An 11,539-nucleotide genomic window follows, 5' to 3' on the forward strand; every position below is an offset into this window, starting at 1 on the left:
CACTAAACCCAAAATCTCTTTCATGATTCAGATAGAGAATAGAAATTTAAACAACATTACAATTTACTTCCATAATTTATTTTGCTTCATTTTTTAAATATCCTTATTTGAAAGAAAAAAAAAAGCAATGCACATGGTGAGCCAATCGCATGATGCTTCTATGTGCAGCAACCAATCAGCAGCTAGTGAGCATATCTAGATATGCTTTTCATCAAAGAATATCAAGAGAATAAAAAACAAATGAGATAATAAGTAAATTAGAAAGATGTTTAAAATCGCATTCTCTTTCGAAAATCATAAAAGAAAAAATGTGGGTGGCATGTCCCTTTAAGTGCATCCTGCATACATACTCTTTTTTTTTTTTTTTTTTTTTTAAATAAGTATTAAAATTACCTTAAATATGCTGGGGTTTTTTATACCAATATTTAATTTAAAATTGACATTAAACACTTGGAGATGGTAAATATAAAAGGATATAGATAAATACTTGAACACATTGGCTGCAGACTCTAGTGAACTATTATAACTGTCCCTGCAGCTACAGCAGAGAAGGTAGCCTATGTCGCACCTCATTGTTTTATAGACACTAAAACTTTACATTTATTTTGTCAGTATTTAAACAGCAAATGAAACGTTAAAAACAAAAAAACACATCTACTTGTAATTCTCTGACTAATCTTTTCTTTGAATGCATCATTCTATCTGGCATTTATTTAGTGTTTAATGCCCCTTTAGTAAACTATGTATGCATTAAAGAGACGTTTTAAAGGGACATAACCGTACATAGCAAAAAAAAACAAAAAAAACTTGAATGTGCTAGGAGTAAACACATAGTTAAAATTTGAGGCAACAAAGGCAAGTGATTGGCTCACTCGTCCATGTTAATTTCAGTACTGCCATTCCAAAGTGTCCCCCTCAATAATGAAGCAGTCAGAAAGTAAAACATGGCTCACTTCAATTAAGGCCAAATGTGCAGTTTATGAGTTGTTCTCTTCAAGTTGTCCACAAAGCCCAGTGTTGAGCTGAAGATTTGAAGTCACAACTGACACAAAACATCAAATGTAATGTTTTTCCCTTCCTTTAAGAAAGTCTCTTTAACCCCAGAATTGCTGAGCAGTTAGAGACAGTATACACCATTTTTTTTTAATAGAACTTCATGTAATAGACACTACTATAAAAGAATAATATGCACAGATACGGATATAAAAATCATTTATAAACCTTTTAAAAACAGATAGAAGCTCCAAGTTTAGCACTGTTGATGAGGTTAGGCTGGGACACCCAGTGAAAGAGTCTGGAGATGCAGGAAGAGTAGATACCCCTTCCCAGTACAGGTAGCCCTCAGTTTACGCCGGGGTTAGGTTCCAAAAGGAATGGTTGTAAATCGAAACCATTGTAAATTGAAACCCAGTTTATAATGTAGTCAATGGGAAGTAAGGGAGATATGTTCCAGGCCCCTCTCAAAATTGTCATAACACCTAATACATTATTTTTAAAGCTTTGAAATGAAGACTTTAAATGCTAAACAGCATTATAAACCTAATAAAATAATCACACAACCCAGAATATATAATTAAACTAAGTTAAATGAACAAAAACATTTTCTAAACAGCATTATAAACCTAATAAAATAATCACACAACACAGACTTCACTTGCATTTTTCTGCAAACAGTTCTTTCTATGCATTCCAATCTGGACTGATTTATAGACAGGAAGATCTTGTTCCTTTGAAATCTGCTCGATAGCTCAGGTCTGGTTAAACTAATTAATTTCAGCTTATTTGACTTTGCTGCAACACAAGCGGACAGCTCCACCTACTGGCTATTTAAATAAATGCACTGCTTCTCAATGCTTTTCAATAGCAGTCACATGACTGGAAAAAAAGGTTGTTATTCTGAAACCGGTGTAAATTGAACCGTTGTAAAACGAGGGCCACCTGTATATGAAAAGAGCAATTATTTAAACAGGAGCAAGCAGGAATATGTAGACATCAGTATACATCTACACCTTTGGGGTGTCTGAAAATCAGTACATTAATTTAAAAATAAGTAAAATGATACATTGTTACAAAAACAGTCCCAGGTGGGCTATATAAATAGATTATCTACAAAACATTTATGCAAAGAAAATTCTAGTGTACAAATGTCCCTTTAATCTGCTGTAGGTCAGTGAGAAACTTACACAATTTTATTTTTCTAGCAGACCCAGGAGATTCAAAACTATACCATTATTTTATGTATATATCATGACACGAGAACCGTACACAAAGAGTATGAAAAATACATATTTATTAAAAATGTAATAAGCAAAAGTTTTAAGTAATAGTGCATATGTGTTTTTTTTCTAAACTGTTGTAAAAAAAATGGGGTTATCACCATATAAAAAATACCTCTGGCTATATGTATATAACTGATTTGCACATACTGGCTCCCATGAGCCTCTACTCAAATAAGTGCACAACTATTCATGACAGGTGACTGCTATTAACAGTGATCACCTGACTATTAAAAAAGATATAGGGGCATGTTTTTAAAGAGGGGCTTCACATCTAGTAGTCTTGGTGGTGCCTAGGCAATAAAAAAAAAAATTAAAAATGATTCACCACTTTCCCAATTTATTTAAAAGACTAATTCTATTTTTTATTTGCATGCTTTATTGAATAACATATCTTCGTAGGCCCAGAAGTGTGCAAATGTCAAATAATATATGATAGTTCCCCCCCCCCCAATATCATAAATTGTTGAAAATACTGCTTTCCCTTAATGCTAGACGTGCAACCTTGTAAGCCTTTCTAGTAGGTATGTGCTTCAATAAAAGTATACATAGAACAATGTAAATTTGAGTATAGAAATTGAAAGTTTTCTAGAAAGTTTTTTATTGAACAAGCTATTAAAAAGGGGCAGCAAACTTTTTATTGTTTAAAAAGATAATCCTTTATTACCGATTCCGCAGTTTTGCATAACAAACAGTTATATTAATATACAGGTGGCCCTCGTTTTACAACGGTTCAATTTACACCGTTTCAGAATAACAACCTTTTTTTCCAGTCATGTGACTGCTATTGAAAAGCATTGAGAAGCAGTGCATTTATTAAAATAGCGTGTAGGTGGAGCTGTCCGCTTGTGTTGCAGCAAAGCCAAGCAAGCTGAAATTAATCCGTTTAACCAGACCTGAGCTATCGAGCAGATTTCAAAGGAACAAGATCGTCCTGTCTATATATCAGTCCAGATTGGAATGCATAGAAAGAACCGTTTTCAGAAAAATGCAAGTGAAGTCTGTGTTGTGTTATTTTATTAGGTTTATAATGCTGTTTAGCAAATGCTTTTGTTCATTTAACTTAGTTTAATTATATATTCTGTGTTGTGTGATTATTTTATTAGGTTTATAATGCTGTTTAGCATTTAAATTCTTCATTTCAAAGCATTAAAAATAATGTATTAGGTGTTATTATGACAATTCTGAGAGGGGCCTGGAACCTAACTCCCTCACTTCCCATTGACTTACATTATAAACTGGGTTTCAATTTACAACCATTCCGTCTGGAACCTAACCCCGGCGTAAACTGAGGGCTTCCTGTAATTTTTACCTTGTATCTAAGCCTCTGCATACTGCCCCCTTATTTCAGTTCTTTTGCCAGACTTGCATTTAAGCTGATTAGTGCTGACTCATAACTGCACAGGCATAAGCACAGTTATCTATATGGTCACACAAACTAATGCCCTCTAGCTGTGAAAATCTGTCAACTGCATTAAAATAAGAGGTGGCCTTTAAGGGCTTAGAAATTTGCATACGAGTCTACCTAGGTTTAGCTTTCAACTAATACCACCAAGAGAACAAAGCAACTTTGATAATATTAAACTGGAAAGTTGTTTAAAATGGCCCTATCTGAATCAGTTTAATTTTGACAGAACATTTTTTTGCTGGTTTTACTTGCTATTCATTCAGTCACCTATACTACATGCAAGTACTAATATACAAAGGTTATTTTTCAAATGTTACATTTATTTGCATGTCAGAGGGAACTTTAAAGGACCAGTAAAAACAGCAGATTTGCATAATCAACAAATGCAAGATAACAAGACAATACAATAGCATTTACTCTGAATTTCAAATGAGTAGTAGATTCTTTTCTAACACATTTTAAAGTTATATATATTTCCACTCCCCCTGTACCATGTGATAGCAATCAGCCAATCACAAATGCATATACGTATAGTTTAAGTTCTTGCACATGCTCAGTAGGAGCTGGTGACTCAAAAAAAATGAAATTATAAAAGACTGTGCACATTTTTTTTAATGGAAGTAAATTGGAAAGTTGTTTAAAATTACATGCTGTATCTAAATCATGAAAATTTAATAAAGCCTGAGTGTCCCTTTAAGTCATTCATAAGAAAAAAAAAGAAAAAAAAATTATGTTGGTTAAACATTCCACATTTGTTTAGCACAAACATGGTGCAACATTCATTATCTTTAAACAAAAAATAAATTTATCTTTAGCTACCATCAAAGTTTTGTTTTAGTTTCTGAGTTAGCTTGCATAATTATGCTATTATAATAAGTACTTCTATATCTAAGGTAGCACTCTTAGACACCAGAGGTATGAAGTATGTCATGGATACGGCAAACACAACAAAAAGCTTTGAGCTTAATTTATCATCCACATGCGGACAGGGGCGTACATCAACCCGGCTTCTTCTCTGTACCATTGCACACAAGTGATCCTATGTGCTCGCGTGCAAATCCGCCCCCATGCCCACGTATAGCCAATTACACACAGGCAGGAGCTGTTAATCTCCATGGTCGGAAGAGATCGGAGAGATTTAAAGGATTACTGTTTTTTTTGGTGTATTACGAATATGAAAATGGTTTGCTAATGAATAAAGTTATAAAATTCCCCCACTTTCATTGTCCAACTACGAGTGTACCATATATAAAATCTATTTTTATTTTCTTCTAATGACGTCAGTCCAGACAACCCACTAATATTGGCTGTACAAGTGCCGTTATAATCCGCGAATAGGATCCCTATTCTATGAATATATTTAATCTTCTTGTCTGTCATCTAGCGCATGCGCAATTCATTTTGTGAAGCTGATGCTGCCTTAAGTATTCTAATGGACACACTATACTATTGCACAGCACTCACCTTTTCATTGCAGATACGCCACTCACTGTTTCCCTGTATTGAAAGCAGCACACCCGCTCTATCTATTGCAGAGTGGGTCTGCTGCTTTCAATACAGAGAAACAGGGAGTGAAGTATTATGACGTTTCTGAAGTTTGCGCACACGCATTGCAGATAAAGTCTGCCACATTAATACCTGGGTTGTCATCCAGGATAGGACGCTGTGAACTGTTACCCCCAGAGGGGTTTGGAAAATACAAGATTGAATAATCATTGAGGCAAAACGGTAAACAATTTAAAAAGTTTAAAAAGTGTATTGTTTAACGTTCTTTGTATGCATGCTAATTTTTCTTTTTTGCCTTTAGTGTCCCTTTAAGTTATCCACCTAAGTGGTGGAGAACAGGGCAGGAAAGCAGCAATCTGATGCTTGATAAATCCTAACTGGAGCTTCACTTGTACAAACCTGCAGTCAAAGTGGAGAGAAGGGAAATTGAGCCCAAAGATGAAAAATAGACCTATTCAAGCAAGGCAAAATTACTAGCCTAGACTCAAAGATATAGTGTATATGATATTATTAACCAGTTTGATGGGGGGGTTATGATGTAGCCCTTAAATGGACATAATATTCATATGCTAAATCACTTGAAACTGATGCAGTATACCTGTAAAAAGCTGACAGGAAAATATCACCTGAGCATCTATGTAAAAAAGGAAGATATTTTACCTCACAATTTCCTCAGCTCAGCAGAGTAAGTTCTGTGTAAAAAGTTATACTTCAGTTACTGCCCAGCTGCAGGTAAAAAAATAATTAAAAAAAATGAAGAAATGAACAGCAGCCAATCAGCATCAACAGTGCTGAGGTCATGAACTCTTTTACTGTGATCTCTTGAGATTTCATTGCAAATTTCCTTACACTGAATAGGGAAATAAGATGAGTGCACGAGGCTCAATCCTTCAGCTGTCCCAGGACAGACATACCGATTTGCTGCTTAGAAGTCCTTTACAATGGGATGTGGCTACTGAGAAACTTTTGAAGTGAAATATCTTCCTTTTTTACATAGAGATGTTCAGGTGATATTTTCTAGTCAGCTTTTTACAGCTATGCTGCATCACTTTCAAGTGTTTTAAGCCTCTGAGAATATGTGAGGTAGTATCACATAGCAGAACACACAATTTCTACCAGTTTTATTTTAATTGCAATAAATATTAAATTTAAAAAAAAATAAAAAAAGGTGCCGTTGCAGAATAAAAATGATTACTTCAAATAAATGGAACATAAAGTTGGATATGAAGTACGCAAGTGTTTTTTTGTTTGTTTTGTTTTTGAAGTTGTCATGTGCAATCAGTCAGTTCTCAGTATGCAAAAAAAAAAAACACACACACACAACACTTGTGTGTCTTTAAATATTTTGAATTAAATGTCTCTACATTTTTACAAATGTGTACATTGCCAGAACAGAATGGTTTTCATGTAGTTGAAATTATCCACTGTGCATTTCAAATAGAACATTTATATTGCTTTAATCTGTAGGTTTGCTTACTGTACACTACAACCTTTATCTGATACCAGCTTTTTCAGCGGCTCTGCATCAATGTTACTGACCTTTGACAAGAACATACCAGGAAAAATATTACTAAGACTCTAAAGCAACAGGTGCTTTAAAAAAAAAAAAAAAAAAAAGTTAGCACATGGATGTCTTGGGGACTCTAAACCAGGGTGCCAGTGGCTCCCTGATGCCTGGGTTTGTCAATCCCATGGCTAGATTGGGTCTAGGTCTGCATTGCTTAGATGATGCAAGGGATTAGAGACTGCACCAGGATTTAAATTTGAATGGAAAAAAAAAAAAAAAAAAAAAAATTTTTACCCCTAGACGACTCAAGGATGTTCCATGCTGTCCTGAAAATACGGTGCCTTAAAGGGTCAGAAAAGTGTGTTTCATAAAAAATATTTCATTTGTGAACTGCATTTTTAATATTTCGATAATGTAAATGTTTTTAACAACAGTTACCTTATTTTTTCGATTTTGAAGCAGCCGCTTCATGCTTCGATCTAGCAATAGCTGACAGCCCCGTGAGCAAGCAACTGAAATGGGTCCAAGCAATAGACTAACCGGAACTCTTATTCCAATTAGTATAATGAATATGCAATACAGCAATGCACAATCCCGTTCGCATGTGCAGTAGTGTCACTACAGTAACAGGCATGTACTTCCTAACGTTGCAGGGCTAAACACTCACTCTTACAGAGTAAAGATCATGTGACCGCTATAGAGACACAGAAAAATACTCCTACTGAAATCCTTTCTAACTAAATGAATCATGGGATTGAATATGGCGATGCCCGCTCACGAGGGCTATATGTAGAGCCATCCGTGAATGGCTTTGCACAATAAGGTAAATAGAGGGAGTGCAAAATAAGGAATTTATATATTGATTTTTTGACATTAAAACAACAAAAAACTAACTATAACATTAAAATATGAAAAATCAGTTTAATATATGTTTGTTTGTATAGTTTATTCTTTTGAAGGTTTACTGTCCCTTTAACAACGGTTGGACAGCATGGTACGTCCTAACTTCTGTGGCTACCCTGCAACCCCCTGTAATACTTACCCGCTTCGAGCTGATGCAGGGACTTGCCTAGCAACGCAGGCAATACGCCAGGAGCCAATCAGCGCCATTTGAGTCACGTGTTCACAGTGACAAACAATCACGGATACCATAGCCTGTCTGCACCCCCTCTGCCTCTGATCAGGTTTTTATCTTAGCCGAGAGAGGCAGAGAGATCACTCCTACAAGTGTTAAATTTCAATGTATGAGGTCTGAAATGAACAGGTCCTATATTTGAATTACATTTTGATTTGAATGTCCCTTTAAAGGAACAATGACTCGGGCAAGAACCTGATAAAAGTTCTCTGTATTTAAAAAGGGACAGGAAACACTTTGTAATTATAAAGACGTCATGTCTGTTGTGTTGCTATGGAATATTATATCAGCCAAGCCTAAAACAAAAAAGTAACACCCTTTTTACTGCAATTTTCAGATCTAAATGACATGAAAAGGGGGCAAATGAATAATAAGAGTATATTGCAAAGTTGTTTCATTATCCATAACTAAACATGTTAAATAAAATTTGTGTTTACTGTACCATTAAAGCAGTTGCAGGAAAACATTTTCTATTGGACTGATCTATCTCCCCCACCCCACAGGGAGAATACCACAAATAAAAAAAAACACCTGCATTTTCCTTCCATCCACACCCTTATACAGAGTGGATTTGGGCAATTTTGTTGAGGATCGAATACAGGTAGGCCGGGGTTAGGTTCCAGAAGGAATGGTTGTAAACCGAAACAGTTGTAAATTGAAATCCAGTTTATAATGTAAGTCAATGGGAGGTAAGGGAGTTAGGTTCCAGGCCCCTCTCAAAATTGGCATAAGTAACACCTAATTTATTATTTTTAAAGCTTTGCAATGAAGACTTTAAATGCTAAACAGCATTATAAACCTAATAAAATAATCACACAACACAAAATATATAATTAAACTAAGTTAAATGAACAAAAACATTTGCTAAACAGCATTATAAACCTAATAAAAAAATCACACAACACAGACTTTACTTGCATTTTTCTGCAAACAGTTCTTTCTATGCATTCCAATCTGGACCGATTTATGGATAGGAAGATCTAGTTCTTTTGCAAGCTGCTCGATAGCTCAAGTCTAGTTAAACCGATTAATTTCAGCTTGCTTGGCTTGCATATCTTTGCTGCAACACAAGTGATCAGCTCCACCTACTGGCTATTTTAATCAATGCACTGCTTCTCAATGCTTTTCAATAGCAGTCACATGACTGAAAAAAAAGGTTGTTATTCTGAAACGGTGCAACTTGAACCGTTGTAAACCGAGGGCTACCTGTATAAGGTTGCTGCACTTGTGATTCACTGAATGATACAGGTTCACTTTTATAAATACTGCTCCAATGTTGTGTATTACTCCTTATTTTGTAGAGCTCTCCAATTAAATTGATCAAACTGCAAACTAGTAGGAAAATAAATCCTTCAAGTGCTCACTAAATTATTAGTTTGATAGGTGGAGAAATGTTTTCCCAGGTCACAATAATACATGTTGGCAGACAACGTTTTAAGGCTGGCCTACGGGAGCAATACAAAAAAGTCAAAGGGAGAAACAGAGACAGTTTGACAGATTTTACAGCATAAGTGTAGTAAAGTAATAAACAGCCTAAATTTAGTTAAAGGCGGCTGTTGTCTAGGGGTAATTTCAGTCAGCATGGCTGGTAAAGTTAGCATTACTGCCCCACCATTTCTTAAATTCCATTGGCTGTACGCTGGTTTGCCCAGAATGCACAGGGAAAATATTGCCTCAGCTAAAACAGATGATCTAGTAATGAGTGCACATTCTAGTATGACTTCAGAAGGTGCAAAAACAAAATTTGGGGAATTTGAATAATCTATGACAAAGGGCAGGATGGTAAATCAGTCCCTGCTTTTATAGTTAAAGAAATAAAATTACTATATCTGTACAAACAGGACATGAAACTTGGATCTTGTTCACTGGCCATCTAAAAAAGAACCAGTTGCCTCAGGAAGTGACTGTCATGGGAAAAAGCAGAAGCAATCAAACCAAATTAGTACAAGAAAGTAGTATATTTGCAGAGTAGGCATTTTATATCAGCCACACATAAAAAAAAAATGACATTACTAAATGGGCCCATAGTGTGTGTGTGTGTGTAAAATTTGTGATCACTGTTCTGTTTAAAAACTTAGAAGTCACCCATAATACTGAAGTATCAATGTCATTTTCACAACCAATTTTTTTATTGAGTTGTATATAGAAAAATATATTTTTTAGCCACCATAGCTTCTGGTTCCGTTTTAATATTCAGGTGATCACTCTGTGGATTTAACCCTTTCTCTGACAACACAACCAAAATTGAATTTGGGCAGCATAAACTTATTTAAACTGGTTTCCATGGGAACTGTAACAGGGAGCATGCAACAGCTCCCCAAGCAGATTGTCTCTCTCTAAAGAGCAACTCACACCCTTACCACCCCCCACCTCTTGTTATTCGTACAAATCCACTTTCACAAACCCCCTCTGCCTCTATCAGCACCCTGGATGCAATCTCAGAACAGGACACTTCTGCCCCCTCCTTGTCCCCACAAGGCAAACTGGTTAAGAAAAAAAAAAAAAAAAAAACACACAACACTGAGCACTGACTAGCGAGCGTTTCCCAACAGCGGAATCTGGGTGTGTGCTGCCACTGTATCTTATACAGCATAGTCACAGCCCGTCAGCAGCAAAACTATCGCAACACCCTGTATGACAACGTTTAAATGACGTCCCATTTAACATTATTATTAATACCTGAGCTCTGTAAGGGAGTCTCTAAACTCCGTTTATATCAGTGTCCATAAACGTATTATTGTCATATGTTTTATGTAAACAATGCACCCTTCCTTCTACAGAGCTACAGCATACGTTGGTGATTTATCAAGAAAGAAACAAAATAATATTATTACCTGATTAACTATACAACCAGGTACTGCAAACATTTAAAAAAAAAAAAAAAAAAAAAAAAAAAACATTAACAAGGATTTCATAGTTCATTACACAAATCAATATTTATAAAAATTAACCCGTTACACACACACTTATATATATATATATATATATGTATATATATATATATAACTGATAGAATATACAGTTTAGTACAATCAAGGTAACATGCAAAATAATAAAATCAGACATATTAACCTGTGGATTACATGAACTATTATATATAATATTCTCTGATGATAGTATAGAAGCATATTTAGTAGTATTTGACATGGTTTACGTAAAATAAAGAATTTTACTCTAAAAAGAAACTTAAGCCCAACCCCAGAAACATTTGACACCACCACCCTTTTTAAAAGAGATCATCCCCACCTCTGCTATAGGGTCTAGATTTGCCGCAAAGGGTTAAAACCTCCAGACACCCCGTTGGGACAGTTTGTGAGCATTACCTTAGTACTCTTCAGGTTTCTTCTCTACCCCCGTAACAGGATCAGACTGAAGCAAGACTGCAGTGGCTTATACACAGGAGAGGCAATGTCTGAACAGTACAACTGACAAGCAGTCTCCCACTCCCTACTTTCTAGACTGCAGGCTTCAGTGAAGGAAGGAGGGGCAGGCTCTGTGCTAAAGGAAGAATTAAATCCTCCACCCCCTCAGGGTTCACCATGACATCATTGTCAAAGGATTGTGGGAGAGGAGGTGGAAGGAAAAGAGAGAGAGGCTCATTAACCTGTGTAGTGCTGGACACCATAAACAAATAAACATTTATACAGAGACTGGCTGTCGGCATCACAAAAATACAGTGATTCAAAAACAGTAGAATTTATTAATGC

General features: G+C 35.6%; 1 protein-coding gene across 1 annotated transcript in view; it reads right to left on the reverse strand.

The window, feature by feature from the left end:
- LOC128653400 (rho-related GTP-binding protein RhoC) overlaps positions 1-11,320 on the reverse strand; it is a 226,167-nt gene extending 214,847 nt beyond the window's left edge. The window contains exon 1 of the mRNA XM_053706651.1: positions 11,156-11,320. The gene's annotated coding sequence lies outside the window, so the exon portion shown is untranslated. The remainder of the gene's footprint in view (positions 1-11,155) is intronic.
- Positions 11,321-11,539: the final 219 nt, after the last annotated feature.

This window comes from Bombina bombina, chromosome 3 (assembly GCF_027579735.1).
Source record: "Bombina bombina isolate aBomBom1 chromosome 3, aBomBom1.pri, whole genome shotgun sequence".
Taxonomy (NCBI): domain Eukaryota; kingdom Metazoa; phylum Chordata; class Amphibia; order Anura; family Bombinatoridae; genus Bombina; species Bombina bombina.